The sequence below is a fragment of the Python bivittatus genome, unplaced genomic scaffold, assembly GCF_059951505.1.
Source record: "Python bivittatus isolate LINGU-HERP-01145 unplaced genomic scaffold, Pbiv_v1 ctg000610_np1212, whole genome shotgun sequence".
In the NCBI taxonomy this organism is placed as follows: Eukaryota; Metazoa; Chordata; class Lepidosauria; order Squamata; family Pythonidae; genus Python; species Python bivittatus.
The window spans coordinates 28715817-28733555 of NW_028277088.1; the positions used below are offsets into that span (position 1 = coordinate 28715817).

General features: G+C 37.4%; 1 protein-coding gene across 1 annotated transcript in view; it reads right to left on the reverse strand.

Moving 5' to 3' along the window:
• AGR3 (anterior gradient 3, protein disulphide isomerase family member) overlaps positions 1-17739 on the reverse strand; it is a 131580-nt gene that overhangs the window by 84832 nt on the left and 29009 nt on the right. The window contains exon 2 of the mRNA XM_088150668.1: positions 1567-1629. The gene's annotated coding sequence lies outside the window, so the exon portion shown is untranslated. The remainder of the gene's footprint in view (positions 1-1566; positions 1630-17739) is intronic.

Consider the following 17739-nt stretch of genomic DNA (forward strand, 5'->3'; position numbering starts at 1 on the left):
TGACAGAAGCAGAATAGCATCTGGGCTAAAGAGACCAAATAACAAATGTTGATAAACTGCCAAAGAGCATTCAGGTAAATCTAAGTTGCTGGGTTTTTTTTATTTATTTCTGCAAAAGTTTTTAAAAATGGCTTCCCTGATAGGCTGACTTACATCTTCACTGGTGATGCTATGAGAATATGAACCATCCCAGGAAAAATTATCTCTCATATAAAGAGCTGTTGAGTTCCCTCACATATTTTCCAAGCTATGATTTGCTTAATTGTGACTCATTGAATACCTCACAGCTAGATTTACACATTATGCTTAGCCATTGGCCATCTCTAAAAATCACAGAAGTGGATTCCACACAATACGCTAAGCTAAAACAAACCAACCATATTATGATTTACCAAATTCAGACATGGATGCATAATTAAGAAATATCTACCAACTATTCTATTCTATGAAGCTTCCCCCCCCCCCCGCCCATCCCTAAACTGCCATCCAACATTGCTTCATGGTAATTCTATAAGTTCTATTATTCACAGTAGCCAGACATCAAGTACTCATACCACCTTAGATATTTCAGTCCTTCAAGAAATCAGAATCTACATGTCAATGAAGAAAAAAATGAAATAGTTGGCTGAAATAATCCTTTGTTGGTTTTTCTGACCAAGTCTCAGGACCATCAAAATTACAGTGATACTTTCTTTACTAGCATCTGGCCTTAATTTATATGTATGGAATGAAACTGAAAGTCAACGGAATACAGGAATACATATGTGTAAATGATAGTGGAAACCTGGCCCCAAGTGTTTTCCAGAGAGTTTCATTTGCTTCCATAAATTATATAAATGTGTAAGACTCCAGATTCTTGTCTGTTAGTGGGCATTTGCAATCTGGAAAACTTTGTAGATCAATCAGTTTACTGTAAGAATTTAAACAAATCATTGCAAAATCTGATTAAAAGACCTCACATCATAAATGCATTATTGTTTATCACTTTTAGTATTCTTGAGGTTTTGAATTTTTAAGTATTAGATTTCCCTTCCTTCTGCATCTTGCAGACATAACTTTCAACCATACCTCTTTATTAAATATTATTTTCCATCTTTGTGATTGACACTGGCCCGTCCTTTCTCTCCCCCCTCCCCCGTGCTCTCTCTCCCACACACAGAGAAATTCAAATTATATTTTTATTCATCTGACATTCAAAGAATAGTGTTTTTCCCTAACCATAGCAAGCATTCTGAGCTCTTAATTGACCAAACTCCAGTTTCATGGTAAAAGGCATTTAGTAATTTGACCTTTAGTTGAGCAAAAATGGAGAGTTTATAGATTTTATACGCAGCTAGTTTTTTTTCCCTTTTAGTTCATGTTGACTCATCTAATCAATGTAACTATTTTCCCAGTATTTTTTTTCAAGATTATGCTTAGTTGGTTAATACCTAGTTGGAATCATTCAACCAAATGCCTTCCCTTTGAGGGTGTAAAAAAGGCATTTTAATTTTTTTAGAAGGGTAAATTACTCATTTCAGGAGCAGAGTCAGCAGGTTAGGGAGTAGAAAAAAACATTTTCCTTACCACTGACAGTTCCTTCCGTGAAAGATGTTCAGCAGCCAGTTCAGATTAGTTATTTCCACACTGCTGCAAATTCATGTGAAAAGGAGATTAGCATAAATGCACCACTTGTGTTTTTAGACTTAAACAAAAATGAGGAAATTAGCTTTCTATCTTTCTAAAACTTAAAAGGAATTAGAAACTAAGACTGTTGCTAAGTTTTGAAAAAATGTTGGTTGCTCAATCCTATGAGTTTTTAACTGGGGGTGAGAAAGATCACCTGTCTCCACATGTCCTTCTTTGTACACTCAGAATTTTACCAGAAACCTTTATTTAGGTTTCCCAGCTGTCTGACTTACAGAAGCCAGAAGGTGTAGATAAGGGCTCTCTTGTTCCTGATGCTATTTCCAGGGAGCTCAGTTCATCTCCCCAGGATCTACTTGGATGTCATTTCAGTGCCAAAGATTTTTTTCCTTAATTCTCCCATTCTTCTTAATAAAATCTAATGCATTTTATCTTGGCAATTGTTATATCTGCATTCTAACATAAATTCTGTGTAATATAGAGCAGTGTTTCTCAACCTTAACAATTTAAAGATGTGTAGATGTCAACTCCCAGAATTATCCAGCCAGCATGCTAGCTGGGGAATTCTAGGAGTTGATGTCCATACATCTTAAAATTGCCAAGGTTGAGAATCACTGGTGAGGAGCACCTGAACTATGGTGGGTGTCCTCTTTTTGGTCCTTTAGAATCAAAGCATAATCCCAATAAAAATGTTATTGGTTTCACTCTCATAACCAAAGCTGCTCTCAATCTGAAAATTCTTTGGATTTTCTCCTATATTTCTGTACATATAAAAAGGATGTAATTACTAGAACGTGGGAAACTGACATAGTTTGCTGTGCCTCAGTTCAGTATCTGGGAATATTGAGCTTCTCCTGCTGAGCTGTTGAATAAGTCTTGTCCCCAGGAGAAATTCAAAGAAACAATCTATCCAATTTATCCACAAATTTAGTAGAGACGTTTGTAAAATAATTTATGTGAAGCTTTGAAAAACTTTAATAAAGCTACTGAGTTTTCAAAGTCTTGCCTAATCTTGAAATTATTTAAAATATTTTCAGTTGTAAATTGTCACCAAGACAACTCCCTTCTGAGCCAAATGGGAAGTCAGAAATAAGTTTATAACTAATTAATTATGAATGTTGACACTTGAACAGATGTATCTGCATTTTCTTGTAATTCAATCAGAATAGTTCAACCAATATTTTAATGAATAAAAAAGAATAAATCCTGAGAGTGCCCAAACCATAATTGTATATTTGCACAATATTAATGAATTACTTTTCATAGACTCACCAAATTTCTAACACTAAAACTCTCATTGTATGCCAGGCAGAAAGACTATTCAACAGCATCTTATAGTACTGTTCTATTGGCTATTGCTTGAAACTCAACAATCTTAGTATCCAAGTGACTGTCTGACACTTAAAAAGCAACTACACAACAAGATTTAACCTCAATGTGAGCACAAGAAAATTGCCTTCAGTTTACATTGAGCAGCATCTCATACTTTAGGAACAGGAAAAGGAAAAAAAAAAAATTCTTAAGCAATTCTGATTTTAAAAGCAAATTAAAAACATTTTGGTGCTTACTTTGGATTTCCAACAATCTTCCTTTCCACTTCCCCAGCTTTAGGATTATATGAAGTTTACCAAACTGGATAGAGGCAGGAATATACAGTAGGGTACAGTAAAATAATATTGTAAAATGGCAAAAGAGGTAAATTCTATCAATCCAACGCTTACTGGAAAGTCCATGTTTAGTCAAGTGCCTAAAATTACAGTATCTTGTGGCCTGAGGTCTCTTTTAGAGGTGGCATTTCACAAAGTTAGCATTACGTTTTTCCTAGTGTATGTTTTATCTGGCAGTGAGGCCTAGCTGACAGATCCATATAAAAATGATGGGAAGTCAGCAGTTATTATGTTCTGTCCACTTCCGTTGTATTTTGTTGATCTTTCTGATATTGCTTTTAAAAATGATATTGTGATTTTAACTGTTGTAAGCATGGACATTCATGGGGAAGTAAGGGTGGGAGGAGAAAACAAAGACAAATATGTGATGACATAATCATGAAAACGCTGAGACTTATATATTGCATGGGACATCCTGATGCGTGTGTTGCTATTCTGGCATCATTGTGATATGTGCAGATACTACTGATTGTAAGCCATTAGAGCTCTCACTTCTGGTCAATTTTCTGACCAGCATCTTGTTCTCCTGACTACCTGATATCACTGGAAAGACAGTGACATGGCAGAAAGGGGCAGGGATGTTTTGGGGGTATTGCTAGAATCTTATAGCAAAATGGTTGAAGTTTGGTGGAAAGATTAAGGGTTAGGTAAAGAGGGTGGGATTTAATGGTGAAAATTGGAGCAGCTTGAGTCCCAGAAATCTTCCATTGTGTTTCCATTCTTATTTTGGAGAAGAAGAAAAAAAATCACACCACTGAAAGTCACTCATTTGGCTATAGAACTTGGGGGTATGATCTCAGGGTGCTTGAAGACTCCATAAACCCAGGGGCCATAAGTTGTCCCACCCCCATGTTTAGACAAATTGGTGCAGTCTCTTTAGATAGTATTTGGTTCATATTGGGTGAAAAAATGTAGGAACTGAAATGGAAAACACAGGTTCCCTGTGCCCATGATGTTAGCTCACTACCTTCAGAAACACACTTCTTTCATGGTGATCAAAATCAGAATTAAAGGCCAGTTCTATCCCCTTATGTGTAAGAGGAACATCTTCATGTCTTATGTCTTGGGCAGTAAATGTTTCAGGCCAGTCCTAGTAAAGGACGCAAAGGCACTAGAAGGGTGGGGTAGAAATACTGATAATAAGTAAAATAAAATAGAAAAGATCTAGGGTAACACAGAAGACATCTCCTAAGCTGCTGTTAGTTGCTGAGTTACTCTGCTCACTCTGATGGGTATATGCTGTAACATTCTCAAGCCTTTTTGAATCAGATCTCTGATGCTGCTCACCCTGCAGTAATTTAACATCTATTAATACTTCAGAAGAAAAATAATGTTTTTAAAGAGATCTTTTAAGAAGTTGCATATGCTGAAAGTTTATTGTGCTTGACACTGGTAAAAAGCAATTGCCCTGGTTAAAATGAAATGACAGCTGTTTATATAAGCAGACCCCAGTTACTTTAATTATTGCTTTTGGCAAGGTAGTAAAGGTTTAATCTTCCTTAAACCCAGCAATAATGTTTGCTGGCTGGAAAGTTTCATTGCCGTGGGAATCAAAAAGAAGATTGCTTGACTACAGTATCTACCGTAATATCACCCATTTTCTTCTAACTCCACATGAACTGATGACGCTGCAAAATCAAGACAGTCAAACTGTTTCTACCATTCTTGTTCTTCTTTCTTTTCTTTTTTAATTCTGTGGCTGGTTTCTAATGCCATACTAAACTCTGGCTTGTTTTAACCATAGGTTCCTGAACAACCATAGAGGCCTGATTTACACATTGACACTAAGGCATAAATCATAGTTTGGCTTCACACATCACACTAAATCATAATTAAGCAAAGCATAGTAAGCCTTGTGAATCATTGTCTAGGGATGTCAAATGAAATTTTGAATAAATAGTAGGCCATCACTTTCTTAACTGATTTAGACTTCAATCCACTGGTCCTTGGGAAAGCATTTTGGTCCATGGGCTATGGAAGGAGAGGAGAGGAATGCAACTGGTGCATATTTATTTATTTATTTTATTTATTTATACATTCGATTTATTGTCCGCCCATCTCCCCCCAATGGGGAACTCTGGGCGGCTCACAAAGTACATATCATACAATTACAATTATACAATTAATTACGTTATGTGACCGGCAGGGGTCGCTAGGGGGTCATCCGGGCTTTTTCCTCCTCCGCAGATCTTCCTCGCCACTCGCCGCTCATGCCGGCTGCATTCGGAGTTCGGCCAGCACCGGTATTTTGCTCCCCTGCGCAGCATCGCCGGTTCCTCCCATCTAAACGGGAGTACCCATTTATCTACTCGCAGATGGAATAGCTTTCGAATTGCTGGGTGAGCAAGGAGCTAGGACAAGGGACAGGAGCTCACCCTGTCCCGCAGGGCAGGGCTCGAACCGCTGGAGAGCCAATCATTCTGACCGGCAACTCCCGCATCATTAAGCCCTTGCGCCACCGCGTCCATAAGTCCGCATATCCTAGACATTTGTCCTCTTGGACCCTTGCCTCCCACAGGACTATTATCACCAACTATGCTATAGTAAAGTTGCCTGAAGGGAGAAGGAAGAAAAAGGCAGGCACCACCCAGGGGGCATTGTCACCAACTTCCCTAGAAGTTTCTTTATTTAATATTTACTGTATTTGTAAGCCACTTGGGAAATATTGTTATTCTAGAAAGCAGGATATAAATAATTGTGATAAATAAATATTGGATCCCATTCAATAGTAGAGAAAGAGGTTCGCTATGTGGGTTCATCCTGACAACTGCCACCATAATCTTTCTTTAGTGCATAAAAAGTTAAGCATAAAAGATATTTATTCAGTATATCACTTTTTGGAAAAGTGTCTTTCCCTCTACTTCCCTTGACCAAATGAAATGACATCCAAGATATTTGGAATGGCAGTTCACAGTAATGCATTTCTCAGACAGTGATGGTAATAAAAACTCTCACAGCTGAGTGGTATTGATTGATAACTGCTGTCACATGTTGAATGTGCATGGAGGGCTTATGTGTTGATGTGAAATATGGCAAATCATGAGAAGCGGAGATGAAAATATCAAGATACGAGGCAGCACACCAGCAAGCAACAGCTGTTGAGAAGAAAATATTTCTTGGCCTGCATGTCTTGGGGTTATACCAACTACGTAGAAAGAAAATACTTTGCTGATGGGTTAGCCATTTAAAAAATTATGCTGCTTCACTGGACAGAAGTATGTTCAGAAATAAATTAAAATGAGCTTCTTTTTATAGTTCAGAAAGCTAGCATTCGATGTACTATTTTGGGTGATCTTTAGCTTGATAAGCTATGGGGCAAAGGATACTTAAATTAGCTTCACTATGGAATTCCCTACTATTAGATGTGGTGCTGACCACTAATTTAAAGGCTTTAAAACATAATTAGAGAAACGCAGTCCATGTTTCATACTGCAAATGACTAATTTGCATTATCCTCAAACTAATCTTTTGGGTAAACATAATTTCGTCTTGTAAATACTTGCTTATGCAGTGTTTTTCAAACTTGGCAACTTTAAGATGTGTAGACCTCAAGTCCCAGAATTGCTGGCTGGGGAATTCTGGGAGTTGAAGTCCATACATCTTAAAGTTGCCAAGTTTGAAAAACACTGCTCTAATGCGCTACAGAGGTCTCTAACCTTGGTTCATGCAAGTTCATGCACATTTAAAAGCATGTTGGAGACACTCCCACAAAATGGCTTCCATGAGGGGTTGATAGTATAGTGAAAATGTCCTGCTTCAGAACATGTTAATCATTTCCTTTATTTAGCATGTGTCAAATAGCTTTGTGCAGTAAGCAGTTATAAAGCATCACATCTAATAAGCTGGTCTAAACTTTCTATCAGATTTATTTATTAAATTACAGACATTCTGTGAGTTCCTTATCAGTTTCTAACTATAATAAACCTGTAATCAAGATAACACAAAAGATTTAAGATTTATGAAGAAATCTATCTAGTCCAGTATCTTGTTTCCCAACAACAGTTAATCAGATATTCCTGGAAAGTCCATTAACAGGACATGACAGCAATGGCTCTCTCCATTTTCCAGGCAGACTACCTTTGATCGTTTATCAATCATGAATTACAGCCAGACTTGTACAGTAGACTTGTCCTCCAAAATTTTGTCATAGCCCCTTTCGAAGTAGGGGACATCAGCACTTATGAATTGTATAGTTTAATAAGGTGAAGACTAGGGCTACCATAATAGGACTGCAAAAAACTAGGCAGTCACCAGATGAAAGCAAAAGTTCAAAAATTTTGTATTTCTATGCTGGCACATCAGGTTTGTCTGGATGTTCGTAGCCCAGACACTTGTAATCTAGTGAAGAAGGGTACATCTTCAAGTCTGATTTCCCCCTATTTACTGTTGGAGGACTTGGGCTGTAATTCAGGTCCATCTCAGTTTCACATATATAAAGTTAAATGTCCAATTTTGTATCACTTTGTTTTTTAGATGCACAAAATGGTCGTTATTGTAAGGAACCTATATATACATACACATGTATTTTTAAACTGAGAACTAAAAAGGCTAATGTAGTTTAATTGGTTTGGGCTTACTGTGTTATATGAACTCAGCCATCATGGTTTATAAACAATGGCTATGGACTAAACATGTGGTGCGAACCCCAAAATGGTGGTTTATTCAATAAATTATGAATAAGCAAACTATGACTTTGAATGATGAGTACACCTAGCCTATGAGAGGCCTTAGAAGAAGGCCAAGAAGAAGGCTTTAGAAGCCAAGCTTTGATTCAAAATCAAGATTCGTAGGTGGCATTATTTGATTCAAATGTGTGGCTTAAGATTCAGATACAAAAGCAATTAAGTCATGATTCATAATAGATGAAACCACAGACCATAATGGGAGAGCATGGATATGCCTGCAGCTGCTTCCTCAGAATCTTTTAAGGATGTTAACCTAGCAAAGGTTCGTCCAGATAGCTTCATAGATTTCATGGCAAACATTTTTGAAATATTTCTCTAAGATCTCTTTTAAGGCAGAGATAGCAGGAATGAAGAAAAGATCATGTAGCTTCCAAAGTGTCCAGGAAAGAGAAGTTGCCCTTGACTGATGCAGAAAGAGTTGCACTTTCCCCCCTTCAAATATTGGTTAAAAGTAAGCTAAAACAAGATGACCGTACCTGAGTTGCAGAAATCCAGAAAACAACTAGATGGGAGTCTTGCTGCTATAGAATGGTCCTCTGGATTTTTGCAATCCAGGTACAGTTGCCAATAACCCCCTGATCTATATATATGGATGCAGGCTTGATTCTCTGATCATTGGCTTTCCTGATTTGGCATACTTATTAGCATGGGTTCTTAGCATGGTTAATCTCTGCATTACATGTAGCTTGTGAAACCTTTAAAAACTAACCATTGTATGTATGTTAGATTGTTTCTTTATATCACAGTGCATTATACAAAGTATTCTAATGGCTAGCAAATTATTTCAAACTCATACAACAAAGTAGCCTCACTTATTACCAGAGGATCCTTTTTGCACTTCAGGGGACTTGTGTTAAAAATAACACCTTAACCCATTCCAAAAATGTTGGCCCTCTCACTCCAATGATAACATGGTTTGTTCTTTCTTTTTGACTAATCAAACAAAACATACCAGCATCCAACCTAGCTACTTACATTAGACTCAAAACCAGATGCTTTCTGATGCTTGCATTACTGATATACTTGTGGAACAACTCACTCCAGTGAATCTGCAAGAATTACAACATATCATGGCAGTCTGAAGTAATCAAATAACAATACTGGATCACAGGGCATGCTTAATAATAAAATAATAATAGTAATAAGAACAACTTAAATACAAAGAGCAGCAAATAGAAATAGAACAACTATGGCAAAAGAAAGCAAAGATAGTACTAATAGTAACAGGTGCCTTGGGTGCAATCTCAAAACATCTGGAGCAACACTTGAAGACCATCAGCATTGACAAAATCACCATCAGTCAATTGTAAAAGGCAGCTTTACTTGGAACAGCTCACATCCTGCGACGATACCTTTGACACCATCAAACAACAACATGTGCCTATCCCAGGTTCTTCGGAAGGACTCAATAGGTGGATAAAAATGCCGACTCCAGTCTAAATGTCTGTGCAACCGACAATAATAACTGTGTACAATATGAATGGTGGAAAGAAACATGGACCTATTCCAATATACCCATTCCTATTAATTTAAGGGCCCTTGTTGCTTTTTTGCCCACTCCTAGTAAAAGGCAAATGGAATGTCCAAAGGTCTTCACCCACCAAAGAGAGATTGTAATCAATTGGTGCAATATCCTTAATGAGATTATGGCATTGGTCCCTAAATTTGCAAAGGTAACTGTCAACCATCAACTGATAATTGTAATCCTAACCCAAACCCATTTGACGGGGAAAAAGGCATGAAACAGCCAGAATAAGTGGATATACTTGATTGGTGCATTTCTGGCTGGCCAGAACTTTCTGGCAGGCAAAAAAGGAACAAGAGCACATTTAAGTCCTGTATGGAAGGAGAAGATCTGGAGGAATATTCTTTGTTCTGCATTCAAACCTTGAGCTCAGTTTAAGCTCTTTGGCTAAGATTCTGCTGTAGCAGACGAACAGGAAAGAGGTAACACTATGATTGCAGTAACCGTGAAATTCACCTGGCCTTGATTCTTACTACTAAACTGAACAGCTTGTTAATGAAGCTTGCAGCTGATTTTATTCCTGGCCCTGATGGCTTGTTATCTATGTGATACTACTTTTCTTCTATTGAACTGATGTTTTAATTGCTGCTTTCTGATTTTATTGCACGCGTGTACATTTACACACGCACACAATACACAGACGCTTGGTTTCCCAGATTAAAAATAAAGACACCACAATTTAACTAATGAAAATGATTTAAATAATGAAATAATGAAAATGATTTAAATAATGAGCATGATTTAAATAATGAACATCATTTCAATAATAAGAGGTAAACAGCAGTTTAAAAGTGACATGCAGTTTCACAGGTGTTTACCATGCCAAATTAGCATTAATTTGTCCGTATATTTTGCCTGCATCATTTAAAACAGTTGTTTCAAAGACAACAGCAAGTGATGGAACAGTTATCAAAAATCCAGACTGAAAAAATATTGTCAGGACTTTCTAACAGGGGTAGGAAAAATAATTGAATACAGCTTTTATCATTTGTAGTAGTTCACCAGGCTCAAAATAATCTGTTTTTACTAAATCAATGACATTAAGAAAATAAAAACTTGTAAGTGAAATTTGCTTTTGTTTTTATTTTTAATCTGTATTACCAAGACACATTTGCGTGCGGAGGTGCTAGGAATTTTGACCACAGGGTTAGGCCTTGAAAATTAGTTATTGTTTTACATATACAGGTGTGGCTATTTTACTCTTCAAAATTTAAATGCAGATGTAACGCTGACAGAAACAAAATGTTCTGAAATGTAATGGCCTTTCCAGAAAACTTCAGCACCCATGGAAGTCAGCTACAAGATGTTCATTTTGTGGCTTATCTTTGTAGCTGTTAGCTGGAATTTTAGGCTTTATTATTAGCTTTTTAATTGAGGTGATATTAACATTTTTAACATGGCAGTCTAGGCTTCTTTTCTTACTTTGGGAAAGTGTTTTTTTCTTCTGGGCCAAGGCCATTTCTTTTGGTATAGGAGAACTTGCCTTTTCAGCAACGAAATAGTAGGGAGTGTATTCTGAAAAGTCCTTGGATACACTTGCAAGTTTTAAAGATACAATTCCACCTGGGAAAGACGGTGACGTGACCCATAAATTTGCCACTTGTGGAATGTTATCTGTAATCAATGCTTTCTATTGTTCAATTCTCACGTGCACTCAATGTTTGATTACTTGCTTTCTGATGTATCACATATACCGAATGTATGTATCATTTGTTTCTGTAGCCTATAAAAAGACTTGACCCCATTCAATCATTTTTGCTCTGCCTGAATTACTGGGTGATTGGTATTTTCGGGTAGATTACGAAGCCACCTTTGCAAAGGTAAAATTATTTTCTCCCCCAAATTCAGGGAATGGGTCTTGAGCTCCATGCCCCTCGGGGTGCCTGAGCTTTAAAGGCAACATAGCTAAGAACAAAGATGTGATAGAAAACTGGCTCCTTTTTTCAGTAAAAGGCTATGGGGAAATGAAAAAGCATTTCAATCATCCATGGTCCTTTAAGAGATTTCTTAATCATATTACAGATTTGCTTATGCTGATGATTTTAATGCCGTATTGCTCTTCTATCCTTCAACTAACTTCTGTCATTTTACTTCTATTACTGTTTTTATAAAACATTTCTGCTTGGTAATGTGAACTTCAAGAATACTTGCAAGGAGAACCCTAATTTATTTTTTTTATGACTATACTGTTGAAGTGATACAAATTTCTTTCTATGTCCATATTTTTATGTAGCTGAGGACTACATTGTTAAGGAAAGGTCCTAGCACTGCTAAAAGCTTCAGCTGGTGTAGACTATGGTAATGTGGGCGGTTAATGGTGTCGGTTATTCAGCACATGTGACACCCCTGTTCCATGAGCTCCATTGGCTACCTATTTGCTTCTGGGTGCAGTTTAAAAAGTAGGTAGTCACCTTAAAAGCCATTCATGCCTGGGGCCTGGTTACTTATGGGACCATCTCTCCCCAGTTGTTTCTACCCATCCTCTCCAGACCAGTAGGAGGGTCATGCTATGGATACCATCAGCTAAGGAGTATCAGCTGGTGGGGCCCATGGTGCCCACCCTCTGGAAAATCATCTGTCTGGAGATTAGGTTGCCCTTAACCCTGCTGGCCTTCCATGGGGCCTTGAAGACCTGGTTCAATGGGGAACCTGGTTGTGTTGATGGCAGTTTTTATGACATTTCTGGCTGTTGTGGGTTTTTTTTTTCTGTATATGTATTTTTAAACTTATTTTAACATTGTGAGCCACCCAGAGTCATGTACTTGAGATGGGTGGCCACATAAATCCATTAAATAAATACATATATACATACTCAGGGATTGTAAGTGACTGAAGACAGGCTAAGTGCTAATCACAGAAACAGCTCTTTCTAAGTGTAATTTTTTTTTTTTTAATAAGCAGAGTCCTATTGACCAGGAAGGATACTTTACAGATGGCCTGATAGTCCGTAACTGGAAATGGTGTTTCAAGAGCTCTGGCTTTATAACCCCAGTTTGTACTATCTACTACTGGAGTAATATATGTTTCCCAATCTCTTTTTATGTTTTGGAGCTTCTATGCAGTGATTTTACTTTACTAGATGAGTAGAGAAAAGGGTATCAGGTACTCTGCTGTTGTACCTGGGTGATGTTACTAGAGGGAAGCAGGAAATATTAATGTTACTTGCTTTAGGTTTTTGAAATTGCTTATGATAAAATGCAGTAAATTGGGAAAAGCAAAAGTATGCACAAGTTTTAACTTGTAACCTGTAAAAGCTCCTGAAAAGCTTCCTCAAAAAGCCAGGTTTCCTGACCCAAGTTTAGGATCAGTTGAAAAAGAAGCAAGCTATTCACAGCAATCCTAATTCACTGAACTTTCCTCTTTTGTATGACAATGAAGTATAGGACATCTGCCCTCTTTTATACTGGAAAACTCTTTGCTTTTGTCCATACAACACATTCCTGCCATTACCACTAAAGGTATCTTGCTCTTTCCCTGAAGATGTAATGGATGGCATGAGCGGGGAAGATTCTGGAATGGAACTTCAAGGTTGTCAGGAGGAGGGAGAGACATTCCTGAGCAAGCACCTCCTCAGCCCGCAGCAAGAGTGTGGGAAGACAAAGAGGATGAGTCTGGCCCCTCCCTAGAGTCTCATGGGTTATAGCCACTAGTTGCTTTAGCATAGGTTTAGTCTGGCGAAATTTCATCTATTAGGTGCAAGCTAATAAAGGAACTGAGCTGTACTGGATTGCCTCGTTGCTGTTCTTGGGCTGAACCTGACAGAAATGGTCAGTTTGGAACATCTGAGGATATGAGGGTGCTGGGAGAGTTCATCATGATCTTAGCTCCATTGCTCTTGTATTTTCCATGAGGCACCAGAAGCCGTGTAAGACATCATCAGCATAGGAAGGGCTGGATGCTGAGCGATGACCCAAAGATACAGATTAGTGTATTTATTTGTTACATGTTTTTAGCTACTATCTGTTTATGTGAAAATGTTAGAGTGGTAGGTTTCCTTCAGTGCTGATGATGACAAGAGTCCTGCACCCTAAAAGCTGAATAGAAGAATGGGACTAGGAGTGACCAGGAGTAGGATGTCAGTAAGCAAATCCTTGCCTGAAGCTTTCATATTTAAATGGCCCTGCTGAGAATGCTCACCTGATGCCCTTTGTGTTCTGTGGTCCAAACACAGCCTAGTAGTCATAGAAAAGTGGAGAAACCAGAATGCTGTGTGGATCCCACTAATGACTGTGACATCTATTTTTTTATAATAACTTTATTAATATTTTTAAAAGAACAGTAAAAATGAACCAAAACTAATATTAAGAAAGAAAATAAGAAAAATATTAAGGAATTGGAAAAAAAGAAAATAGTAAAAAGCAAAAGTGTAGGAAAAAGAAAAAGAAAAAAGAACAACAAAATTGACTTCCCACCCACCCCACAACATATATAAGTAACAATATGCATCAAATGTAAATTGCTCTAAATTTACAACATAACGTCCATTATTTCTATTAACCCATATTATTTCTAATCATCAGAACTCTTTCATTTTTCTATATCCCGCAAAAAATCTCCCCCCCCCCAAAATTCCAGTTAACACTAAAATTATAGAATGTCTCATCTCGAGTCTCAACAATGACTGCGACATCCATGATGAACGCACTGCTTCCTTCTCAGTGGGTAGAGTGTTGGTTGGGATAGTAGTTCATGCAGTTCCATTCATCACTCTCGCTGGATCCCTAATATTGTCCCTACTCTAAAATACATGAAATGGCTGCCTCAGCGTCTAAACGTTACTGAAAGAATGAGTTTTAAAAGTTGAGGAAAATTAGCAATAGTGGGAAAAATATCTACTGAATATACTCAGTTCAGTGATCACTCATTTTAAGTGCTCTTAGTTTTTATCTGTTCCTTGAAGGTGAATTGGAGGTTGGCTTCTTTGTAGAGTGGACAGAAAAGTATGACAAAATTATTTACAGTCCAACTCATGCTTTCTCTCTCTTTCTTGGTGTGTGTGTATGCATGTACACACACTTAGAAGTAACAGCATTTTCTTACAGGGAAATAAACATACATACACTTAGAAGTAACAGCATTTTCTTACAGGGAAGTATGTATAGCATGGGAGAATAGCTTAATCTAGTTTCAAATATCCTTTGCAAGTGATTAGTTCCAATCGCTATAAAAAAAAATGGGAGGGCTATCTTGTTAGCCCACTGGGTAAGAATGAAGGGGTGGTTGAAAAGAGAAGGAGAAAAAATCCCATCATTTCTGGCTCTTGCTGTAACACGATCATCTTCAGCTATACTCCTTGTTGCCTTGTGCTGCTGACCAATGATTAATTCTGAAGGGATGTGGGTCACACAGGAAAAAAAAAAAACTTTAATAATTTGTTTAGTGAAAATTGTTAGACTTTTCACTACAAGGCTATCCACTCTAGCCATCGCTGATATGAAACCCTACCCTCATTATTGATACATCACCATATCCTTTCCTTGTCAGTGATATATCACTACACTGATGGCTGGTTAGTGCTATAAATAGGTAGTGTGGATTGCATATACATTTCCATGTAAGGTTCACAGCCTGATCTTGAATCTTGTGTTTATAGGAATGATACATGCTATATGGTATTGTTGGACAATTTAAGACCTGAGAACTGGAGCCAGAATTGTATTTGGCTTTCCAGATCCATGGAACACTATTTAAGGGATGTAATTTGGTACTCATGTCCCTTCATCAGAATTGCATCAGATGATAAACCATTTCATTTCAATTTCTCATGCAATACCCTACTTGAAGATGAACAAAATAATCAATTAAATCAAGGAAGGGGAACCAAGCCCACAGGAGAAAAAAGTAGCTTTAGCCAATATGACAGGATGTACAGTATGTCCAGATGTGAGTCCCAATTGTGGACATACCAACCTCACAGTGAAAAAACACATTACAACACATCACAGAACTTGAAATATGTTCCTTAAGACTTTAGATTACACTATCTCCAATGGGATGAAGGACCTATACAGTAGGGCTCCAAACAGAAATTATGCCCAGCTCTAGCTGAAAATATTCTAGTGCAGCACACTTCAAAACTACTCAGAACTTTCCACTTGAATGGGAAAATATGTTAATGTTTGGTTTAGAGTTGGCTGGATTGGCACAACATACTAGGCTGTGCACAATCCAACCATATTTGGGTTAAATGTGTGTTGTTTGGCAAGTTCTTTTTTTTTTTTGTACAAAGTTGTCACCCATTTCAAAGTATTTTTCCAAAATAGAATTTAACTAGTATGCTTTTGGTTTCAGACATTTCAGGTTCCTCTTTTAATGGAAACATTCCCATACATTTATGAAACATTGCTTCATCAAGTTCCTTTATGGTATTTCACAACATTTTTAAGAGCTTCTGCTTATTTCTCAGTGGAACAAAATGAAGTATTTGAAATGGTATACTGAAAAGACCCTTTTTTTTTTTTTTAGGAACATGGACTTCTTTCTCACAGATGCTTGTAACAGATGGAAGACATCATGTTATTTTAAGCAGCAGCAGGGCACAACCAGTAGTAGTTGTTTAGTGGGAAACTTCTGGTTGCTAAAAATGGTGTATTGATTAGAAGGTTTCCTCATGCATATTCTCATGTAGGCAAAGACAACAATTCTAAACATCTGCTGGAACAAATGGAGCTGACAGCACTATCAAAAATAGCTCCTCTGTTCCTATATGGTTGCCTTCCAAATGTGTTGTACTTCAGTATTCATAATCTTTGCCATCACAACCTTTGTCTATGATGGCTATATTTGGATTTCAACACAATCCAGTACAATGTTGAAATCCACCCCAGTTCTAGATAGGGAAGGCTGCTCTAACATTTAGTACCTGAATTGTAGATGTCTTTCATCCTGATCACTTATGGTCTACAATAATATCTAATAACAATAATAAAATTCATATACTGCCCAACTCCTAGTGACTCTTAGTGCTGGCAATTGTTTTCTGACCTTAAATAAATATTATGGAAAGAATATTATAGAGTAAATATTATGGAGATAACTGGATGTAGCGTGACAGTTTTTGAACCACTGATATGAGCCATCAGCTTTAATTCTGCCTTTGTTGCAGAGAAGAGCAACCAAGATGGAGGCTCAATCCTATGAGGAACGGTTAAAAGAATTGGATAAGTTTAGTCTAAAGAAGACAAGGCTAAGGGGAGAGATGATAGCAGTCTTCCAATGCATGAAGGTATGTCACAGGGAAGAGGGTGTGGATTTATTCTCCATAGTAAGACAAGACAATGCTATTAAGTAGTGGAAGAGCCTGCCTCTTTTAGTAATGGGTGCTTTATCTTTGGAGGTTTTTAAACAAAGATGGAGGAGCCATTTGCCTGAGATGGACTTCCAAGGTCTCCTTCAACCCTATGATTCTATGATTCCAAATGGAAGTGCTTAGGCTGGGGAATTCTGGGAGTTGAAGTCCACACCTCTTAAAGTTCCTAAGGTTGAGAAAAACTGGCTTAGGCTATACACTTCTTCTAGAAATATTATTTTTTAAAAATGTTTTAGCTAACTATTTTGAATTGCCTTTTATTATTTTTTCTTGATATATTCTCTTATTGTTGGGGTGGTGATCATCTGTGGTGATTTCAGCAAAACTGAACTTTTGCAGATGAAAAGGAATAGATGAGTCATTTTTTCTCCCTAATAGAAATTGTATTTGAGTACAATAGAATGGATGTTATGTGTATAATGGACCAGATCTTGATCAGTAAGGATAAAGAACTCAGTTTTTATTGAGGACAGAATGATTGTGTTGGCCCAAGAAACATCACATATGGAAATGTGATTATCTTCCTATTTATAAAGAAAGAACAACACCCTTTAGGTTTTATATACCCCCAATTATGTCTCTAATTCATAATCCTTCTGGTACTTTCCTCATAATATTTGCATTGTTGGAGGGTTTTTTTTTTTTTTTTCATTTTACAAATAGGACAATGGAATAGATAAGACCTCTTCCCCAGTTGTGTTTGAACAACATTCAATGTCCCTCATCAGTAGCCATATTGACTGTAGCTGCTGACTGCTGCAATTCATCCACATCTGAGGAACTACAACTTCCCAATCCTTACTTCATACTTATTGCCCTAAGGCAGTGTTTCTCAACCTCAGCCACTTTAAGATATGTGGACTTCAACTCCCAGAATTTCCTAGCCACCATGCTGGCTGGGGAATTCTGGGAATTGAAGTCCACACA